General features: G+C 39.4%; 1 protein-coding gene across 2 annotated transcripts in view; it reads right to left on the bottom strand.

Moving 5' to 3' along the window:
• Positions 1-24,119, bottom strand: part of SULF2 (sulfatase 2) — a 154,316-nt gene that overhangs the window by 65,134 nt on the left and 65,063 nt on the right. The window contains exons 1-2 of one of the 2 annotated variants that reach the window (XM_068416230.1): positions 6,105-6,284; positions 1,559-1,742 (exon numbers count right to left, since the gene is read on the bottom strand). The gene's annotated coding sequence lies outside the window, so the exon portion shown is untranslated. Of the gene's footprint in view, positions 1-1,558; positions 1,743-6,104; positions 6,285-24,119 lie in introns of those variants that run through there. The other variant, XM_068416231.1, reaches the window with a different exon arrangement.

Raw genomic sequence — 24,119 nt, 5'->3', positions numbered from 1 at the left:
GAAAAAAAAAAAACCACAACAAAGCAACTGAATGTTTTTCTAGTGCCAGCTAGAAGCAGAAACTTGAAAAAATCACAGTTCATAAGCCCTTACCAACACAGGCAACGAAGTTTCACTCTATGCTCAAATTTGGCAGCAAGTTCGAGAATTTAGCAGGGTATCAAACTCTTACTTTTGCTTTGATACATATAAAAACCAATCTTCTTCCTTAAGGTTCTGTGATCTTTTGAGATGTCATTTTTGTTTACTGCATCAAAAATGCAGATGTTGAAGAAAAAAAACCCATGCCTATCCATATTTTTAAACAGGACTGTAGTAAAATTTACTGAGTTAACAACATATCTGCAAATTCATAGAGGATCCTCAGACAGAAGACTTGTTATACACTGATTTATCTTACAAATCTCATTAGAGAGCAGAGCTGCCCCGATCTTGGAACTATGGTATGATACTGTTTGAAGTCTACTACAGCTTTGATGTTAGTGCAATATCCCTTCACCATTTCTGTTGGTTTCCAATATTTTTTTTTAATATCAGTATTACTAATGAAAACATTTGAAGGTTCATTACTGCAAGTGTTTGGGAATGGATGCAGCAAAATGATTTGCACTGCCTATGACTTCTCTCCATCATAAATACAATGCCCCAAAATTGACCTGTTTGCAAAACAGACCACATCTAACTCATATTGCTCCTGTTAATGAGCCAACTAAAAATTCTTAGCAAATCCCACAAGGAGATTCCAAAAAATGAATAAATGTGCTGAAGAATTTTTGAAATCATAGTTTTGCTCAGTGATTTTTCTGGCATAAAGGGATTTATCTCTTGCTTTTGGAAGTCAAAATAACAGGATGAAACTGTATTGAAAATATCAAGTACTAATTATTTCATCAGATCCAGTGATCAATGAGTCAGTTTTTGATGAATTCCCTACTTGCTGCCTGCCTTTTCCTGGACTGGTGCCAATGATCTCTTGTAATGCAGTGAAAAATCAATTAAAAATGACATGAGGGAGACTATCTGCTTTTTGTAAAGACCAGAAATGCCTGAGTAGAAAGAACCAAGCACAGTGTGTTTTACCCAAAGAAATACATTGGCTGTTCTGTCCCTAAAGCCACTTGGGAAAACAGATTTTCCTCCAGCAGATTATTTCATAGCCACATTATTACTTCATCTCTGTCAGCGTCTGTTCTTTGAGATAAACTTTGATTAAGAAAGTTCTCATGCAATAGCAAAACCACTGGTCTGAAAAATTATACTCGGCTTCTATGCTTATTTAAGAAATACATATTGAATTCTCATACAAGTCAACAGATACGTAGCTACAGTATGATGCAATATTTATTAAGGCTGCTTTCCAAAAATGTACACTAATAGAGTTTTGAGGAAATGAAAAATCCTTCTTCCTTACTAGTCTCTCCAGCCAGTTTGACAGGCAGGTGAAATTAACTTTTTTCATAGAAATTAAAAATTGATTTTAAATATCCTAGCACTTGTTCCAATGGGTAGGGAAAGAGAAAAGTCCAACTTTCTAAGTTCACAGATACAGCTTTAGTACCTCTGCTGCTGCTCAGAGATTTGCCAGGCTATAGCAGAAGGAACATCGACAAGTCCTATCAATTTTCATTCCTTGTACTCAAGAATTCCAACTGCAGCAGTACAACTGGGAAGAATCATGTCAGATTCAATGTGTTGCTACTGTCCAGAGTAGTCCAAAAGCAGCTTGAGAGGCAAACCTGGATCTGTTTCAAAAGGGGAAGGGGGGGAAAAAAAGAAGTTAGTTTAGCAGGCACATATTCCTGGACATCAGCTTTTTGGAGGAGGGGGTAGAGAAATAGCTTCTGCTCTTCAGAAACGACTCCACATGTATTTCTGTTTAAAAAAAAAAATAAACAAACTGACAACCTAGATGCTTTCATTACACACTAACATTTTTATGAAGATCTAAAAGTTAACGTGGTTTTTTTGTGCTCTATACTACCCAATAGCTTCTCGGAATAATAGCATTTGCTGACTTTTCTTGCAGCATTTAGAAGGCTGTTCATTCTTGTTACATCTGCTCCTAACTACGTTCACTGTAGAATACTGTGCACATAACAGTCGTCCTTGCACTTTTCTCACTTCTTTTAAACAAACGCATGGAAGTAACCTCAAGACCTCATTGTCTCTCTCCCCTCAGCCTGTCTTTTCCTCACCATTTATTGCCCCTCACTCACTTCACTGTATGTAAAAATAGAAGTTGTCCCCAGCTCAGAGCTGCTTATCTATCTATAAAATACTTAACACATTTGGGGATGTACATACACTGCTATTCCACAGCTATTTTATCCACACTTGTTTTTTTACGATTAAAAGAATTAGTTATCTCTGAGAGGATATTGCAGGTGGAGGAGACAATTTCACATCAAGTACAACAGGCATCTTCTACCAAACCTGTTATCTCTTTCTCAGCCCCCCCTCGATGAAGATTTTTCAACTATTCTGATGTGTTATGTTCCTATTATTATCAGGGTAAGTACTGCTGGGAACTAACTCGAAGTATGTAATTATGTGAAAAACTCATACCAATAACTAGGTAAGGAAAATTAAAGCAATTTCAGAAAATAACCTATTTTTTGAAGTACGTATTCATAAAAGACAGACGTGCCACAACTAACAGCATATATGCAGTAAAATCTAAAAGCCAGCTTTAAGTAGTTCTCAGAATAGCAACAGAAGAGTCTCTCGCATGGCTTGCCAGTGGTCAAATAAAGACTGATTTTCTTTAACCCCTAGTCTTCGGTGAACTTCAGGGAAAAAATATGACATAAAGACTCTATTGGCAGTTCTTTCCCCATTTCTGTCAACAAGTTTAATCTGCAACTCATAGATAAAGCCAGAAGAGTTCCAGAGCAGCGCCCCAATCTGCCGTCACGTTTAATACAGCACTCTCTCCAACGATGCATTTTGATCTGAGTGGTACAGATGGTCCACCGCTTTATGTGCCTCTGCAGGCCATCCTCCAATATTAAAGATGCTTAATCTGTCGTGGCTCTCATGAGAATTAGGTATGCCTCTTATTTTCTCCCAGATTACACATATGAACTTGACAAGTCTAGTCACTCCTGTTTTATATTTAGAAAAGTGCTATCAGAAATTTATGAAATGTTCTTCAGCTGGGGCATCTAGCTGAGCTTTATTAAGCCTATGAAACCTCCTAGCAGGCTGCTTTAGAGAAAGTCTGGTCCTCTTATTTTCTATGGTTTACGGTTGAGTTTAACAAGTCCCTGACTCCCTTCATAGCCTGAATTAGATCCAGCTGCTTCTTTTTTGTTCTTAACTCCTGCTAGTATGGGGAATGAGAATAGAGTCAAACTTAATTCTCCTGTGTGGCAACACAGAACATTACACTAAGTCACAATATAAATGTTGAAAAGATAAAGCCAGACTTCAGTACATTTATTCTATTTATAAAAGAACAGAGCCAAGTTCTGTTCCCAAGTAGCATTTACACCAAGGAAAGACTTCTTTTTAATACTGCCCTCAGTAATTAATGTCAGTTCTAAGGCAGCACAGGCAGGATGCACAGGGATGACCTGTGTCAGTTCTACCCCCAGATGGTATTTTTAACACGCTATTGATTAGCATTGCTTGGCACAGCTGCAACAGGCACTGCGTGCAAACCTAGGGACTGACAGTGGCTTGCACACACTGGCACTCCCAGCCTCGCTAATGCAAGTCCTAGCACAACTGTCCCACGCATAAGCCCAGTGCAACTTCACTGAAGTCAAATAATTAAGTTACTACTTTTGATTATATTGGAATATCTGACTCTTCCTGTAACAGAAAAGCTACAAACATGTAAAAAATTATTGTATCAAATACATAAGTTAATCCTACTTCAAGCCTATTTCTAGAAAGCTGTTTCTAGTTACGTTTACATTAACTGTTTCTTTTTTTTTAAGAATAAGCATACTGCAAAACACTAAATACAGAATTGGCATGGCAAGTTCAACTCACCCAGCAGCCACCACAGAACAGGGTAACTGTGTAAGCCACACAGTGGAACTGCACAACAAGGGAAAACTGGTTAGCAAGAAGCAATGCACACCTGCTCTAAATGGGGCTGGGGCCAATACCAGGTGCATTATTTACGCAGACTTAGGTGTGCCATTTGTCCAATGTTTAAATTCACTAAAATACATGGTGCCGGATCCATTCCCTAGCAACCAACCCAATTAAATCCACTTTACCAGTTAAATGGATTCAGCGGTGCTGCTGTTCTTTTAACTCTTGAGTCACTCCTATACATCCCCGGTTGGTTATAACTCCTTTTCCACTGAAGCTGTCAACCACCATTTGAAACCATCATATCTTATTTGTAAGAGATAAACACATTTTTTACATGGACTGGGAAGAATCTTGTTTCCAATCAAACAAGGTTCTCAGGGGAAGGCCGATTTAAACATTACTGCTGTAATCTAACAACATGCTGTGTTTTCTTATAGTTTTGTACTTTCTGGTATTTTCCCTGGTCAAAAATTTCAAAGAAAGTACAAAATCAAACTCTCAGTGCTAAATGTGACTCTCAAAGATTACAATTGTGCTGATTTACCTACACAAACTATGGCTAAAGCATTTTTATTTGCAAGTATCTCCCATTTCTTCATAAGAAGTCAGGAACAGAGCTCCAGACTTATTAGAGCACTGAATTACTATTCAGACATGTTCTTCTGACTCGCTTTCCTTATGCTGGTGAACTCTATACCAAAACTAAACATTTATCACAGGGAAGCTTACTTGCATTACAGAATCTCTTTCCTATTCTGTAACTTTATTTTAAATAAAATTGAATTATAAATTAATTATAATTTTCCCTAGGACTTGGTATTTTTAAAAGTGTTTTAAACAGCACAATATACTTTCCGTGAATCCACACTGCTGCTCCTGTTCACTGCTTGCATGTTATTATTAGAGCTTCCTAGTAATACACGCAAAATCAGTTAGTTCTCAGACAGGTTGAATTACTATTTGGATCCCTCAAATCCACAATAAAACCCACATTGTTCTGTACCACATGCAATGATAACCCAATAAAAACTTGAAAGAGATTAAGAATTATTTCCCTATTATATCTTCACATATTTATAAATAATAAAGATGTACAGTCTTTGACTTTAAAGATAATTACATTAACTTGTATTAAGTACAGTAATAACCACAGACTTTCACTTCTGCAAATACCAGACAGGAATGAATGCAAGTGCTTTAAGATAGAAAAAGTAGGCAGGAACAGTTAACCATTACACAAATACATCCTACCAAGTAAACAGTATTTTTTGTAGCTGCACACAGAAGAACACCCATGCTGTCTCGATACATACGCAAACGCACCCAGCCGTTCAGACACACACATTACCCGGATGCACACGGTAATTTGTTAAATGAGGAGCTCAGTGCTACGGCATCACTTGTCTTCGGAAACTCCTCACACCTCGCGCGGCTCTCCCCGCCCAGGGGATGCACCCAGCGAGCGGCCGGCGGGCACACGGCCCCTCCGGCACCCCCGGCCGTGCCCTCTCCGCCCCCGCGCAAGGCAGAGTTAACAGCGACCGGGCTGGCACCGAGCGCCCGCCCTGCCGCGCTGGGCAGGCAGCAGCCTCAAGGCCGGGAGGGCCCAAGGGCGGCGGCGCTCCGGGGGCGCTCCGGCCGCACCAGCCGGGGCTGGCCCGGGGCAGCGGGGCCGCAGCCAGCCCGACGGCAGGACCGCATCGCCTCGCCTCCAGCCTCCGTCAGTCCAGCACCCACCCGCCCGCTCGCCCCTGCCTGCCCTCGCAGCCCCAAGCCCCTTTCTCGGAACACCTCACCCAACTTCCAGCCCCGCCCGTTACCTATGCCGCACGAGCGCGGCCAGACCTGCTCGCTGCCTGCTGCATTAGACCCTCCGCCCAGACTCCCCGCTGTGGCAGCCTGGCTCGGCCTCCGGGAGCCCCAGCTGCGAGGGCACGGCCGCCCAGCCGTCCCCAGGCTCCGCGCCGCCCCTAGCCGGCGAGGCGGGTGGGCTCCCGGCGCCCCTTCCAGCGCTCCCCGCGCGGGCAGCGCAGCCGCCGCCGCCTCCCCCTCACCCGCGGAGCCGGCGCTCAGCCGTGCCGTGCCCCGGCCAGCGCTCTCACAGCCCGCCTGCGGAGCCCGGCGCCCGGCGGGGCGGAGAAGCGCATCCTCCGGGCGCGGGGCCGGGCAGCGGCCGAAGCCCGTTTCCCGAACAAGCGTTCAGAGAAAGCGCTCGGGCGGGTGCTGCCCCCGCCTCTTCTTCCTCCTCGCCCTTCTTCTCCTTTTCCCGTTTAAAAAGTTCATTTACCTCGAGGATCCTCCTCCCAGGGTTGACGCAATGCCCCGGCGGCGCGCAGGGAGGAAACCTGTTCCACCAGCCCCGGGCTCGGTCCAAGCCCAGCGGCAGCAGCGCGGGCTGCGGCTCTGCCCTGCGGCCGGACGCGGCTCCGCACCCCAGCGCGCACGGGGGGACCGGGGAGGCCACGGCGGCGGCCCCCTCCGCGGGGAAGGGGAAGATGCTGAGCTGCCGCCGGGTGCACAAAGCCTTTATAAGCAAAGCGGATAATCCACGGGGGGGGGGGGGGGGGAAGTGAATTAATTGCCCCTCCTATTTTATGCTCTTCTTCGGTACCGTTTGCCGAGCTCAGCCAGGCCCCTCGCTCCTGCCCTCCCCCAGGTACTGCTGGGCTGAGGGGCTGCGGTCTGCTTGTGGTCCTGCACCAAGACACCTGCGGAGAGAGAGCCTGATGACTTCTTAATGTGTTGGTAACACAGACCCCATTCCACCTGTGTAGCTGAAATTAAAGGACCCAATATTCATCAGTCATTAAGAAAAGCTTAATCAAGCTCTTTGAGGTAGGGACTGTGTTTACAGCAGGTATTGTCTACACGACTTGGAACAAGTTACACTCTACTCCTGGAACTTAATAGTGTTTGGATAAATATGTAAATACGTAGTATCTTCAGTGTATTCTTTAAGGACCTCTTAAATACATATCTTTCAAAGATACTGGTACATTAATATGTTAAAAAAAAAATGTAAGAGTATAACATTTTCTTCTAGCATTGCCCTGCTGATAGTGTCACACATGCATCACAGGTTACCTCAGAACTTCCTGACACTTATTATCACATCTAATACTGAATTATCCATGGAAAAGGCCATAGATCACGAATTCCAGTGTATCTGTAGGTTTTTATCTTGAATTTGTATCTTTAAAATATGCATTAGAAAACACATCTGAAAATAAAAAGAACTTTAAGCCACTGTTATAATAAAATGATGCTACAGTGAAAATGGTTTATGTGGTTCAAAATGGACAGGATATAGTTTTCCTGTGCAAGAACAACAATCAATGGAAGAGGAAGAGTAAGAAACAGATTAGAGGAAGAAGATTCTATCATTTCCCTAACTCAAGCCAAAATACACACTTGCATCTGTGATTTATTTGGATTTTTGCTTTAAAACAAGCACTGCTTCTAATGACCTAATTGGGACTTTGCTGGAGAAGGCCAATCATCTTGAACCTTCTTTATTGTTGGCTACATTCCTGGCTACGCATAGATTTGACCCTAAATCAGCAAAAAATGAAGTGGTACAGTTCCTCCAAATACAAGTATGTCACTACTAAGGTACCAAGTGTGCTCCTGGAATAAACAGACAGGAATAAACAACGCAAGAGAAGCACTTTCTGTCAGTACAACTGCGTCCACACTAGGGGCTGCAACAGTATAAGTGTATTGGTATGAATAAACCGCTCCCGAACAGGGACTTATACTAATACAAAAGCTGTGTGTAAAACAGGAGCTACATCTTGCTACCATTTTGATAAAACTGTTGTATTGCTTTCTGATTTAACATTTGACCTTTTGCTAGCAACTTTCATCTCACAATAAAACAATTTACAGACAATTAAGTTTTATAACACACTGTGAGCTATGATGTTCTGTTTCTGCACATTTTAGACATTAATTGGTGTCAGATAAGGCAGCTGAGTCACCCAGAGCCAAACAGACTTTCAGCAATAAGGCCAGGAAGAGACACAGGAACCCAGCATCCTCTGTCCTAACCACAGGCCAACAGTTTGCCATCTGCAATACAAAACTTATACAAATGATCTCTAAAGGGACTGCAAACAGTAAAAGAAAATAGCAAGTTTGCTACACAGGGGTCCACATTTTACATTGGAGAAGGAAATGGACAAGCTCCCCGTTTAAAACAATTTTTCTAGAGCACCATAAATGGGATTTTCCATTATAAGAAATACATGACCTAATATAAAGCTACATTGTGAATTTTCATTAATATAAACTACAAGCAACAAAGACAGTAAAACTAGTATGAGTGAAATTAGTATAGCGATCTCAATTTACATCACTGGAAAACCTGTTGCAATAGATTGCTCCTTTCAACAAAAGCGTATATTCGCTCCACAGTGACTGCGTGTAATTTCCATTAATGTTAATGGGAGTTATGCGAGTGCATTAGGAGGATAATGTACCCCCTGGTCTGAGACAACCCTGCAAAGTGAAAGGTGCTTCCTCCTGAAGAGAACGGGGTTTCCATCTCATGCATTTCAAAAGAACTTGTTCTGGCACTGTTACAAACCAGGGTAGATAACAACTATTATGCATACTTGGTGAAGAGTTTCCACAGTTAAAGCAGTTTAGTGATTTCAGCTAGTTTTCCTATTGCCAAAAATTTGAGGGATATAGATGTATTTAAAATACTGTGGTTTATTTGAAGTCTAGGGCAACAAAATCATGTGAAATTACTGGTAAAACAAGGAGGTCTGAAAGCTTACTGATGCAATGGGGAAGGAACTTTGTAGGTACCTACTTATTAAATAAAACTTTCCTGTTCACTAACTGGAAAAAGATTCCATTGATGTATATGGATCATTACAACTGATCAGGAGTTCCAAAGATAAAATGAAGAAGCGAGATCATTCCCTTTCACTCCCACACCAGAGTTTTTTCACTGTGTTATCACCAACTACATTTCAGATATTTCTCACAGTATACCATTTAACACCTTGGAGTTATTTTACTGTACCTCAAATAACAAGTGTTGCCTATTATCTACATAATTTGTCTAAACAAATCCCAGGATATACCTACTGAAATTAGGAGAAAACAGACCTGTAGGTTTTTCTTTAAATATCATCACACATCTATCTGCATTGTTAGGCACACAAATCCCTCTAAAAATTGAGTCTACAGTCTCTGCCCACCTTACTTTCAAGTAGTGTGGCACAGAAAAATATATTGACGTTAATATACGTCACGTTGGACCGTTAACTAACCTATGGATTTGCATCTAAAGGGGAACCACTTTGATCCAGTTGGCAGATAGCGGGGATCGACACCATTATCTTTTCATCAGTTCTGAGATAACAGCTGAAACTCAAGGGTGTAACAAGCACTCATGGGGAACTGTGCCCCCATAGTGGAGCACAACAGGAAGAGCACCATGTCAGCGATACAGAGAAGCAACTTCTGGGAAATAAGACAGTCAGAGGGAGTCCAAAGTCATTAAAAAGCCACCCCAAAAACAGAAGACAGGCAACATGCTGCAGGAGGCATGTCTGTTTCACTGTTGCCTAATATATTGTGCTTTCAGAGCTCAAATATTGTTCTCAGGTTCCATGAAATAGAAAAGATGGGCTGGCTTTCCCATTTTTACATACTTGAGTCAATGCCTTCCAACCCCTCTTCAGACTTGCTAAACTTTATAGTAACTCATCATACGCAAACACCTCAAACCATTAGTCATTTTGATTTCTCCTCTCTGGTTTCATATTTTTTAATATATACACACATGCTCTGAGCCATCTTTAAAGACCTAGAAATAAAGCCAACAACAGAACATGAGTGTGATCTCGCTTGCTTTTCCTCAGTGTAATTTATTACAGTAATCAGTCCAGAGTTACACTAATTACACTGGTCAGAGCCCTTATGGCAGTACGGAGTTTAATTTTTTACTTCTTTGAAGAACTGCATTTCAGTTGCATAAAATGTGTAAATACTGCTTCAACAACAGATCCGAATGCTATCAGGAAGGCATAAACAGCACAATCTGTTCCACTCCTTGATCCCTCACATTGCATGCGTTTTATATTGCAGACTCCAGTTCAATATAATTTTGTGGGCAATTGCTCCACTCTTATCTTTTAAAGTCAAGTTGCACTTCCTATAAATATGCAATCACATTATGGGGGAAAATGGTTTATATGTTTTGAGGTACTTTGAAAATGGAAAAGGGGAACACAGCCAAGAAAAGCAAAGGAGAAGGGAAAAATTCACCTCGCTTGATTGATCCAAATGCTAAGCAAAGAAATGCATTATACTCTTCAGCGTGAAAATAAAGATTAAGTATAGTGTACTGTATGAATTTAGTTACAACTATGAGTTTACAATGTGTCAAGAATTAATACAATTCTAGTCTAAGATTTATCAAATGAATTTGGATCATAACTCACAACAGTGAATGCAAGTTACTTAGTGAAGTATTGAAGCAGCAAAGGTGATGGGAAAGTTGTAACAGTAACAAAAGTAACACCCCAGTGCACTGATAAAAGTGATAGCTTATCTATTTGGACAACAAACTCAAAACAGATCTCTCCTGCAAAGCCAAACAGAAATTCGCAAGAAAACACTATCAGAATGATCCTGAATTTCACATACAAAATTAATATATGTGCTCTGAGCATTAATATTATTAATAAGGCTCAAAGATGCATCTGAAGATCTATACAGAGGATGTAAATTCAATGAACCATTGTTGGTCACACAGTCCATATAAAGAAGAAAAGAGAACAGTTGTGAAAAAAGCAGGCCTCCTTTTTCCCCATTTATAAATTACCCTTAGAATAGCTACTTGTAAGCCAGCAATTATTTAATAAATTTATTTTAATAAATATTTTTTCTTTTCATAAAGAATTCAGGTTGTTTTTTTTTTAGACCCTGATCTAATTTTCCTTTGTAGGCATTCAACACATTTTAGTAGAGCATGCAGACTGACTCCTGTTCTGATACCTGGAAGCTGAAAATGTATGGATATGGAGCAATGGGACAATAACCAACTAAACACATTGTTTAACTAATGATTAGTTGCAATGTCAGCACAAGTTGGTATGTGATGCAAAATGTGAAAGACTCAATTTTGTGAAATATTGTGAAATATTCACTGAATATGTGAAATATTCACTTTTACTAAAACTTCTCTTAGAGAAGTCAATAGGCATTGCCCTTATTTAAATAACATTTCCTAAGAAATTAGTAAAGTATGTAATGATAAAATACTCTGTGCCTATCTAAAAACACTTATGCTCTGATTTGAAAGTATTACAGCAGAAAAACATATAATCAGCTGATACAGAACACATAGAGCAGTGGGCTTCACCTTAATATTAACACTACAACGTCCGCCCTTTTCTGTGGCTCCCTGTGCATTTGATGTTAGTCGAGGATCTATCTGCGTGACCACATTACCTCCATCTATCTCCAGTAGAGCACTCCTGGCACCCCAGAACGGTCACCTTCATGTCCTGCCTCTGAATAGCTCCCAAACCGGAGCAGGTATCCAGTGTATGTTATGTACTCTTTGCCATGTAAGGGTTTGGTTTGTGGTTTTTAGGTTCAGGTGAATTTGCTGCACCTTCACTTACAAAGACCTCTTCTGTAGGCACAGAGTCCAAAGGGATGGACTTCACCTCCATTAGGAAAGCTACAGCTTACTGTTTACTTACTCGGCTTTTCATTATGTCTTCTAATTATTACTATTTAGCAGTTCTCCCTCTCTACCTCAAATACTTTCCATAATAATACAGATGTCTGGATCTGACTGAATATTTATATATTCTAAGCTGGACTTCAAATGCCCAATTTTAAGAAATATTAGGAGAGCAAATCACAGAATTGCCAGCATTTCGCACACACAAAGCAGGCTAAGTAATTTTCTTGTTCGGCTGCCTCAATAGCACAAGTGAGGCAAAGCTTATGGTGGGATGTGATACCTGGTATTAGATCAAGTGCTGTATGTGGGAAGGAATAGACACACCCTCAGGCATATCAAGCATTTCTTCAGGTCTGAAATAGAAGCAGCAATCTTCAAAGCTAAACTGCTCCGAGTTTAACTGATGTGTTAATCAAGCCATCTGAAAAAAAAAAAGTAGCTCGTATCTCTGAAATAGGAAGGCTTGCTAACAAAGCAAGAGGAGACACAGCTTAATCTGTTAAAACAAAGAAGTAACTCTCTCCTGAAAATGACTTATCACTGAGGTGGGGATACAGGAGAAATCAGAAAAGAGGTTAAGAAAATTATAATATCTATAAAACCACTATCTCTAACAAGTCTATCATTTTTACCTTTTAACAGAGTCATGAATTTTAATATTGAGGCTTATCTTTTGAAGGTGCTTTGTAGATGTCCCTTGAGGGTCAGGACTGATTCATCAGAGATAGAGTGGTTACTTTATGAGAAATGTTCACCTACCAGTCATTGGCATCTCTCACTTATTGATCATCTGCAAGAACCTTGGGGGTTTCTTGACTTACTTTCTGTAAGGTCATTTGGTGCATTTGGTTATGCAGGTTATTTCCTCTGGGGACTACAGAGATGTATCAGCAAGTAGATACGCAGTTTTGATAATGTTACGGTAGCTTCATTACTCTCAGTACAGGTAATGTGCAGTCATTTGAAAGATTTAATGCATACATTATGTGTTCTTAAAATATAAATTATTATATTTTGAAAAAGTTGCTTTTTAATTACAAATCAACAATTTCTTTCCCCCCCACCAGGTCCCACAGGCAGAAATTATTCATGTAACATCTAAAGGACACTAAAGCCATCCAAATACTTTCTACTTCATTGAATACAACAAGAAAAATACTGAAACACAAACACATCCCTCCACTGCTAAAGAATGCTTTACTTTCCTTTCCAGAAAGTTAATAATAGAGTTGAATCTACGTGTGAGCTTTAGCATCACTCCCCTACCTTTAGCATTTACCATCTCCTAAGAGGCAGTGACAATTAAGATTCCTGCATGCAAGAAAACCTAGATCGTGACTACAATGCTACATAATTAAAAGCCACTGACTCAGTGATGTCTGAAATGTGCCCTGCAACCCTGTCTCTTCCTCCTCTCATCTTTTGTGTTAAAATTTTTTAAATAGTTGTATAAATAGATCTGCTTTTTGTTCATCTTTCAAAAATTTCAGGCTGATTATAGAGTTGTCTAAAGCGATAAAAATAAGTCTTCAGCTACTGTCTGTGTTCAGAGTCCTGTGCAATTAGATTCTTCTTTCATACTTGATATAACAAGATAAAAGATGCCAATTCTGTGATCTGACTAGCATCCAGGTCTTCTACCTAATTATCTTCATTTCAACCTTTTATTTTCTTTCTATCACATAAGTATAGATTTTAAGTGACTTATATCTATGTTTTCTTCATGTGTACAGCACATTACAAGATCCAACTGAGCCCCTTTGCTGTTCAATACCGTCTCTTTGAGTTACTATTTGTAATCATAATTTCTCTTTTCATTTGAGAAAAATACTTAGCTCTATGTCATTTTCCCTAGATTCACAAGCAGCATCCTCTCTATTTGCCATTTAAAAAACCCTCTAACTCATCATCATTGCAGGAGCAAAGCTGGCTACAGCTGTATTTGCCAATGAACAAATTGAGCCTGATTGGTCCCTCTAAACATCATTTTTATTTTTTATTTTTTTATTTTTAAACATCACAGCTGCCCTTTCTGGCTTAGAATACGTATTATTTCTGATTTCAATCATTCCTTGAAAATTATGTCTGATCCTGAATTCAGAGAGAATTTTCTTACTAACTTTAGTAGAAGCACAGTCTGTATTTCTACTACTGCAAAGCATTACCAGTGAGCAACAAATTACAGCTTCTTACATATATTAAGTCTCATTTACACACCTAAAATGGAGTGAATTGATTTTTCAGAAGTGGTTAGCACCCACAGGAAACAGTTCTGAAAATTTGTATAGCTTTCCTTAGGTCCTGAAATTGTAGCTGAACACTCTTGACATTTGGCAACGCACCCTTTTTATTTGTACTTTAGTTAGCTTTACGTTATTTGTATGCCTCATCACTCTCATGGTTTATTACAGCAGTAATTCTTGAGAAACTTGCTAGTCCCAAAGTACAACAAAGACCAACTGCCTCCGCTGCCAAATAGGAGTGGCTGACATGGGAATATCTGAGTGTACTTCTTCAGAAACTGAAGAGACTATTTTTCAAGACAAGACTGGATGTTCTTAGTTGGAAAAAGTTCTTACCATACACTGAAAAGTTGATATGTAAACTGTAGATACAGAGCAATTTGTTAAAATGAGATTTAAACTCAAAACGTATCTTTGCAGATTTGGCTCTTACGTTCTTCTGAGTAAAGCCAGGTAGTACAAGCAAAAAGCTCCTGGAGGTACCTGTCAAGTCATCACACAGATTTTTGTAATAACAGTGCTAGAAGCAGAAAACTGAACTACAATCGTTCAAGTACGAATGATGGTAAAGCACCAATCAATATTTATAGCTCAGTATTAAAATGTTTTGAATTTTGTTTACTAGCAAAGAAATAGGTCAAGACAAACTTCAGGCTTAATAATTTCCAGCTGAATGGATTTTAAAAAGGCCAAAATATTTTGTGAAGTGGAATGTTTTAGCTGAAGAGCTCTGGCTGTAGTAGTATGCAATTCCAAGGCAGATTTCCTACTCACCAGCAGATTTTTGGCTTGCATATTTCTAAATGCACACAAGATCACAGACCAAATTTTGTCCTGACTTGCATCAGTTTAATACAAAGTAACTGAAATAGCCTAGTATGTTTTACCAAGAAGAAAGTATTTTAAGTGAACAGAAAAATATTTCACTAAAAGCACCGTGACACACTTGCTAAATGAGAATCTATTCAAGGCTCCCAGTTTTATGATTAAAACCTCCAAAATGCCTAGGGCAATTTTAATTTTTTAAAAACTATCTTGGGCATAGAAGTCTTGCAAAACTTGGTGGTTCCAATATCCAAGGTACGGAAAAAGGAGAAATATATGCAAATAATACTCCAGTCTCAGGCTCATCAAGTCAAAATCAAAATGAGTTACATCAGGTAGCACCTGTTTAGAATGCTCGCTTTTAAATGCTGCATGAATTAGTAGATATTTGAAGCTTAAAGTAGGGTGTCATCTGCCAGAAGGAAGCTGATAACCCTTCAAATGCTAACAACAGTGGAAAACATGTTAATTTTTTATGGACAGTAATATCTCTTAAAGACCATCTTTATTTGAACCATATTAAAGCTGAATGATAAGAAGTTAGGAGTAATATTTCATCTCCTTGTCCAGATCTTTCAACATATTGTTTATGCCCTACAAAGACTGACTTTTCACTAACAATTAGGATAAAGTGCTGTCTCGGAAAATAACATGTTTATTTTTACTTATTTTTGTAATGTAGATAGATAACTAGTCTATTAAAATTCAAAACAGTCAAAAGCAAAAGCACCCAAATAATATTTCAAAATATGGAAATATTTCTGTTTAAAAATAATATGTGCAAAGAAAAAAAGGTAGCATTTTGAAAGTGTTCTTAGATTCCAGTCAGCAATTTGTCAAAACCAGCCTGAAGAGCATAGAGATTAATGACATATATTCATTGGATATATTCAGCTGTGAATTTTAAACACAAAAAATGTTAAGGTTGGAGCATTCTCCTCCCAGGTAACTCCTCTTCCTGCTCCTCCCTCCGCCTGATAATTCCTCTTTCTTATCCCACTGCTATAGATATGCCTAAAATAAACTCTTGGATCTGAACTCCATATAGACAAGGGCCAGAATTTGTAGCTTGCAGCTTTTCCTAAGAATCAGCTAATTCCATACACCCAAAAAAAAAAAAAAAATCCCATTTGGAATTCAAATCACTAAGGTTAGTATTGTTCTAGAGCTGGTTTGGTTTGGTGTTTTTTTTGTTGGGTTGTGGCTTTTTTTCCCCCCTGCTTTGAGGCATGAGTTTTTGATCACGAATTTTAGTTTAAGAATGAGATTTTTGGGCTGAGCCTCTTCCTTTGCAGCTCTGTGTAAATTCAACCTATATGAGCATATGACCTGCTCATACCAATCATCTGGAACAAGCCCATGCAGAACTGCCTGGATAAATCCAGGTACTTTAAAAGAAATTCTGCAGAGAGAAACAACAGGAAAGCTATTCCAGAGTTACTACTACAGTCTGGCAGATCTGAGTATAAGATATGAATGGCCAGCCATTTCCTGCTAAATCTGATCTTTTGCGATCCAAACTCTACGCCTGCTCTTTGGCTGACACTGCAGAACGGTACGATGACATCTACATCAGGACACTACGTTATCATACGGCAGTGCAGTTCAGATCGGAGGTCATTTTGCAGTTAAATTGAACTTTACTATCTTTGGCTTTTTCTAGATAAAAATATAAAAGTTATAATGCTGTTATATTTTTAGCTTAACTGGGTTTGCATATCTTACATTCTCTAATAACAACTTCACTTCTTACCTATGGCTTTTCATAATTAGATTTCAAAGGGTTTTACAAATTATGTATGGAATATTTGTTATATTGATTGAGAAACTGAGCTCTAGAAAGGTAAAATGACTTACTCAAGGTCAGTTCAACAGGTCAGTGATCCATCTAGGAACAGACATCCTGGGCTCCAAAACACTGTTCCATTTGCTAGGCTAGCAGTTTCCAACTTGAAGCCCATGGACGTCTGGGGCTCTGCGGATTGAATCTCTAGGCTACATAATATGTAATCACTTGCTTTGCTTACCATAGTTTCTATACATGCATCAGAACGTAACAACTATCCTGTGCTAACAGCTCTCCTTGATACTCCAGCACACAGAAGGGTTTTGAGACCAGTGTGGCCAACCAAGGTCTCAGACAACTAAGCTCTGAACTGGCACCCATGAAGATAACTACAGCAATAACGTAGGGCTATAGGCAATACACGCTCAAATAATAGTATTGAGGAGCAAGGATACGAGAATTGCCCTGTACTCTGGAGAAACCTACAGGGCAAACAAGGTACGCATCCTGTTGAGTGTCAACTAAGGTATGCTCCAGCACTTACTGCAGTGGGCAATACGCACATGTTTCTGGGAGGCAGGGTGAGGCAGAGGGAAAAGGACAAGGGGAATGGCGGGGTACAATATCTGAGGAGGTAACAACCTTCCCACGCAACACACAGACCTATATACCAACCGGTCTTAAAATTAAACCAGAAACACTCCTTAACGCAACTTTAGTAAAGCGGATCATACTTTCCATATCTGGTGTTCTGGGCTGTCTGAAGACTCTGGTAGACACATCTATATTGATGACACAATGCTCAAGTGCTCAATTGCTCACGAACCATGAAGTAAACAGAACAGGAAGTTTCAAGGAGTAAGTAAATAACTAGGATTCTGATATAATCACATAACTTCAGGTACTTATAACTTATCCAAGCCTTGTCCAGTTTGTGAGGAAAAAAAAAGGCAAGTAGGAAAATACCAATGTAATTATGATGGAAAGTTGTCATGATTCAGGATCTTGCTACAACGGCCAACAGGCAGCCTGTTAATTTGATCCCCTAAGGATCTGTACTGGTTTTGGCTGGGATAGAGTTAATTTTCTTCATAGTAGCTAATATGGTGCTACATTTTAGATTTTTGATGAAAGCAAGGGTTGACAACACACTGATGTTTTAGTTATTGCTGAGCAGCGCTTACACAACATCAAGGCCTTTTCTGCTTCTCACACCACCCCACCAGTGAGTAGGCTGGGGGTGCACAAGAAGCTGGGAGGGGAACACAGCTGGGACAGCTGAACCCAACTGACAAAAAGGATATTCCATACCATATGGTGTCATGCTCAGCAATAAAAAGCTGGGGGAAGAAGGAGGAAGGAAGGATATTCAGAGTTATGACACTGTGGTGTGACAGAGCCTTGATTTCTTGGAAATGGCTAAACACCTGCCTGCTGATGAGAAGTAGTGAATGAATTCCTTATTTTTCTTTGCTGGCACATGCAGCTTTGCTTTACCTATTAAACTGTCTTTATCTCAACCCACAAGTTTTTGCACTTTTACCCTTCCCATTCTCTCCTTCACCCCACTGCTTTAGAGTGAGCAAGCAGCTATATAGGGGGGCTTAGCTGCCTACTGGAGTTAACCCACAACAGGGTCACAGGCTCCGAGCCCAAGAACACAAAAGATGGAAGAAAAAAGTTGCAGACGAGTGATCAAGATCCAGAAGGAAATATGTTCCAACTGAGTCCCTTTCATCAGTTCTTAATTGATGCCTCTGCTGTAAGAGATCTTAAGAGACTAAAACGTTTATTAGAACTTAAGCATAATGCAGATTTGTCTGTTGCAGAGTTGATAATAGGCAATGGTGATAACTCACAAATTTGCATAGATTTACTAGTTTGTACCTAGCAACAAACTGCCTTGAGGATACCAGCACATGTGCTGTGCACACTCTTCAAACCATTGAGAGACTCCACAGCTGCTAACAGCATCTGAAGTTACAAAGCACTGATCATCAGTTTTTACCCTGTGAGCAAATTTGAACATCAGAGAAACCTCAAGGGCTTGTTTTGACTTTTGAAAACACTTCTTTCTTAGACTAGAATCTTTTTCTTCAAGTAGCACATCTTTTCTTTCCTTCCCTCCTCAACAATCTCTGCAAATTCTAATTCTCCACGCACATTCCCAGTTGGGAGCATGTAGCTGACAAATCTAGAGGTACAAATCACAAGTTGAGTGATAGAAAACTCTCTGCTGCTGAAACCATGATGAAAAAAAAAATTCTACTGAATTTTAGGATGGCCTCAATGGATCAAAGCAATAACAAAAGGGCTGACTTTAAGCCATTCTGCTAGTTCTGACATGTTCAAAAATGTTGTTAGGGTAACTTCATCCCTAGAGACTTTGTGCTAGATCAGGTATCACTTCTCCTCCCACAGTTCACCAGAATACATCGTGAGCTTGGTTCAATCTGGCAAAAAGACAGATCTAAATCTAGTTTATACTTCCAGATAATCCAGTAGTGCACAGATCTAATCTTAACAATCACAAATGCAATCTGCAAATGTTATTCTCCTTGCTTTAAAACAGACTGAAGGAGTGGGAGTGTTAACATTTGCTTATCAGACCTAAACACAAGGCAGAGAATGAAACTCTCTATTTAGCAGGCTGTGTTACAAAGCAGGAGCTCCTTAGGCCTTTACAACATAGCAAGCCTTCTCAAAAAGCTTATAGCAGATATTTCTCTTCCTTCAGCTTGCTATGTGCTGATCTCCTTATCCTCTCACTGTTAAGTCCGACAAAAATGAATTCAGGGAAAAGTTCATTAGACCTGCCCCAGTGACTGTAACAGTGACGAACTAAGGTAAGTTAGAAGTTGTTTCTTAGTAGCTTGATCAGTTTAATGGAAAGGAACAATTAAATACTGTGGCAAATAGTTATAGCACAGACATAGATACTATTAACTGAAGTTGGATTTTTTAACCTTATAGTCTAGGTGCTTCTGATCTTACTTAAGATACACATCAGTCCCCAACTGTCCCCTTTCCGTGTCAGCTCTGTGACATAAACAATCTGTTATCTCAGTACTTTTCCCACACCACTTTTACTGAAATAGAGAACATCATATAAATGGCCCAACTACACTGGTTTGAGGCGGTGTACATGAAATTGTAGTTTATGTTTAGCAGCACTATTATGTTATGTAAGATTAGAATAACCAACCTCTTTAATTTTTACAACCTGAAGTGTATTGAATTTAAAAATAGTCTTACATGTCATTCTACATCTGTGTTTATATGATGATGAATCCTCCTATAATTTAAGCATTGAAATATTGTATCCCCATTCTGACACGTTATCATAAAGTCTAAGGATTACATCAAGGATGGCTATTCCTAGGGGCATAATATTAGCCGCATATGAGATTGATGTTGGTAGATACAATGAAGCATAATACCACTACCTCTGGTATAACAGAGCATTAGAAGTTCTCCTGCTGACCTACAGCTCTAAAAATAAATGCTGAGTGGCTTGAATTGCTTTGCAGCAGTTCCTAAGTTAAAAAGATTGAACTACAATAGACAAATTAAATACAGCACTGTGAATTCTTTGAGTACAATTAAAATGTGTATAATTTGAAGCTTGCATTTTCACATACTTTTGTGCATGCTAATACTCAGACAATGCTGCAATTCAATATTAAATGCACATAGGAAGCTACATAACAAACATTGGTAACACTCAGGTCTCATACTACCTTGATCTCAATGAAGAAATGGTTTTCAAAAATTTGGACAATGCTCCCATGCATTTAGCAACTATTAAATTTTAATAACGCCGTAGAGTCAACAGTGAAGCATCCTCTTGTAAATACTCTCCAGTACCTTTTGTATTTACAACTTTATTGATACTTTTTACCTTTTCTGACATAGTAATACACATGGGAACAGTCTTACCACGACTTACTACAAAGGTCAAGCAAATTATTAAGTAACTAATTCTGGGGTACTGGATGAAGTCCGAGTGGGTGCCTCAGTGAGCATCTTCAAGCAGGAAGATATGTGTTTGTGTATTATGATTTTAAACTATTGCTTCAGATGCTTATGACCACAAAAGGCACCTTGTCTCCCCGTACTCCTTGAATTCATTTAGAATACAGTTAAAAGTAACAGAAAACAACCAGCAAATCTGAGAAACATAACAGTAGCACAAAGCAATTTTCAAAGTTGATAGCCACTAGTAATACACAGAATGGATAAAAGTCAAACTGTTTTCACCTCCCTCTCTGAAAGCTTCCTTGAAAAATGAGACTTTAGGATGTAAGATTTCATACCCATATAATGTGCACTGCCATCCAGCTCACACCTCTGTGTCACATCTACTTTCCCGTAATTCAGAAGCTCTTTGGGATGCAGTCTGACTATCTGGTACTGGACCCATTCCCTTAGTTGGTCTATAGGCAGTGGGAAAACAGCATGTTCTATCCCTGAAGGCAAGCAATTGCAACAGGAAAGCCAACCTGGAAAAAGAAATAAATATTCCTAGACAGAGGAGTCAACTAGAACTAGACAGGTAAATACTCCTAGAAAGAAGACAAAACTAGATGCAGATAAGTAGGTAGAGGAAGTAGTCAGTAGCCTGCGTTTCCTCCCTCCAGTTAGCCATCCTCCTTAATTCAGTCAACTGAAATAATATGTATGATTAAAGATGTTCTGTGAAAGGAAGAGGTTAGGAAAATAGACAGTATCAAATATACACTCAATGTTTTTAGACTGCACAGAATGCGCTTAGAAGAAAATGAATGGAATACTAAAGTGTCGTCTTAGTTTACATCTGCCTATGTTGCTGCCAGTATTTCTTTACACACTTCATGCACAGCAGGAAACAGTCATCAAATCTTCTCTGCCCACCTAATGTGATCTTGCCAATACAACAGGATTACATAGTGGCATCTAAATAGAGACTTACCATGTTCTTCTGTAAGCAAAGTTTTTAAAGAAGCACTGCTATAGATTAGAAATTCTTAACTAAGATTCAGTGTCTTTATCAACAGTTTCAGGGACAAACGGAAAAAAATGAGGCAAAAATTCAGAATCTCAAAATTCTAAAGCTCTGGCCCCCAACAAACCAGTTTAAGCATATAAACAAGCACAGGCAGTGGAGACTAACCTGATGCTTTCAAGTTTGACAATTTCAAACTCATCCTCATAAGTCACATACTTCTGCTCATTTACCAGTTAGCTAAGAAACGTAGTTACTAGTCCTGGTATTCTTGTGACCAGGGTAAAAAGGTGGTTGTCTGTTCAAAATCACAGCGTGATTCACTGAAAAGCAGCAGTACCTGACCTCTACTTTGAGTAGCTAAGTAACAGGGTGCAAAACATTTGCAGGTAGTGCTATCAATCTCATTCTACACATGTACCAACATAAATAATCATACACACGCACAGCAACAGGGAACAAGGTTCAAGAATTCCCGATTCCTCTTGTTTTTCTGACTAAACCTTTCCCTGGTCAACAAAATTCAAACCTCACCTCCATTAAGAACAAAGTGCACATCAAACTTCTTTTTTATAATAAAAATCTCATCCAATGTATCTTTAAATGAAAAAAACAACTCTACTGAAACCAAGGATCGCATTTCACATCCACTTCTCTATCTAAACTGAACGATGAACAAAAGAATTAGCCCAAAGAATTAGCTAGTTATGTGACAGCATACATGAAGACATTATGCTGATCCAAATGGTATAAGAATCAAAGAGGAACAGAATGGTTTCAACACTTCAAAAAGCCATTCCAAAGTTTGAGTCACCTAAGGTCAGCAAACCCGATGGCTACCAGGCTTGCTGCATTCTAGGGCATGACAAATGATCTTGTCTTTCCAACACCCTTGCTCCAGATTTCTAGACAAGTCATAAATTTACAGTACACCCAAAACTGGTGCACTGCCTGTTTGCAGCATGAAGCTCACGTCAAGTCTACTTCTGCTGATGTTCTCTCATCTTTTATCTATCAAAGCAAAGGCCTTATCAGAATGCCTTGACAAGCATTTACCTATATTTAGTCAGGTACTTTCATGTTTTCCCCTCTATTCTTATTCTTCAGTTCTATTCTTCTCCTTTTATTGTTCTCCAGCATATTTGGTACACGGCAAAGACTCAGAGAGAGTATGCTGAACCCATGAACCACACCTTAACAAAAGATGAAGAAAAAAGGTATTCTACACAGAGCCCACATTGTGTAAGCTCATATTCTTCCAGTCAGACCTTAATTCAAATTACAGCATTTTAGGAAATACTAGCTTACAGTTTCTGAATAGTTGATTGTCACTCATGTAATATGAAAAACTGTGTGCCAGCCTAAGTACCCTTGCCCTTTATACTTTTCTTGACTATTATCACAGAATCACAGAATGATTATTATGCATGAATGTAAAACATATTTAAATGAACCAAATATGTAATTCCTAGAATACAAGATTTCCTCCTCACTCATATGCATTATAGTTCAAAACTAAGCAAATTTCAAGCCTTTGATACTGCTTGCACTATTGCTTGAAAAAAAGGCCCAACCACTTAATTTCCAAACTAAGGAGCACCTGAAAAGTAGAAAACATAATAGAAGGTACTTTTAACATATAACAGAATTTAAGCAGTAAGGCTGTAATTAGTATTTTACTCTGAAATCTGTAGAGCTTAGCACACGAAGTTTGATTGCATGCAGGAATTTGCTCACCTAAACATCTGCCAATAGAGAGGGGTTAAAATGAAAGCCATATATTCATCACAGCAACACGCCCCCCTTAGCATGACTTTAGAAAGACCAAATAATGGTTATTGACATTTCTAACAATGAAAACTGTGAAATCTCTATTTCTGTTTACATATTTTCCACTTATGCACTACATACAATTGGGTTTACTTGTGCAAGCTCCTTGGACAAACCTAACTGAACAGCGTGACCAAGCACTTCGGGTTATGCTGTCATTTTAAATGGTAGGAAAACCAGCTGGGTTATACTCAGTAAGCAGCATGCTGCTGTGTCCCTTCATTAATGATTCTCGACAGGCTGAGACGCCAGGCACACAGAGTTTTCTGCTGTAACACTAGGAAGCATATCCACTATACACCTGTACTTTTTCTTCTGGTTCAGTTACTACTGCTGTTCATTTAGGTCACAAGGTACAACATTGTGTTTTCAGAGCCCAAGGTTGTTTCCTTAGGTAGGTGGCTAGCTAGAGAAAAGTTCAGGATGCAAATGCACATTCCACTTTAGAAGCAGCTTAATGTCAGTACATATGTGTGCGTGTGCCTGAACTGGTGTAAAACTGGGAATTAAAAAATCCTCTTGAAATACTGTACATCTCCTGTGAAATTAAAAAAAAAAAAGTGAATCATAGCTTGTCCCATGAACCTCTCCAGGAACAAATATCATCACATACTGCACTGTCAGAGGGAAAAATATAGCATCTACAAGGCTGTTTTGAGCTTTCAACAGAAATATGCCCTGACA

This window comes from Nyctibius grandis, chromosome 19, assembly GCF_013368605.1.
Source record: "Nyctibius grandis isolate bNycGra1 chromosome 19, bNycGra1.pri, whole genome shotgun sequence".
NCBI lineage: Eukaryota > Metazoa > Chordata > Aves > Nyctibiiformes > Nyctibiidae > Nyctibius > Nyctibius grandis.
The sequence above is the reverse complement of the archived record's forward strand: the minus strand, read 5'-3'. Positions and strand labels throughout refer to the sequence as shown.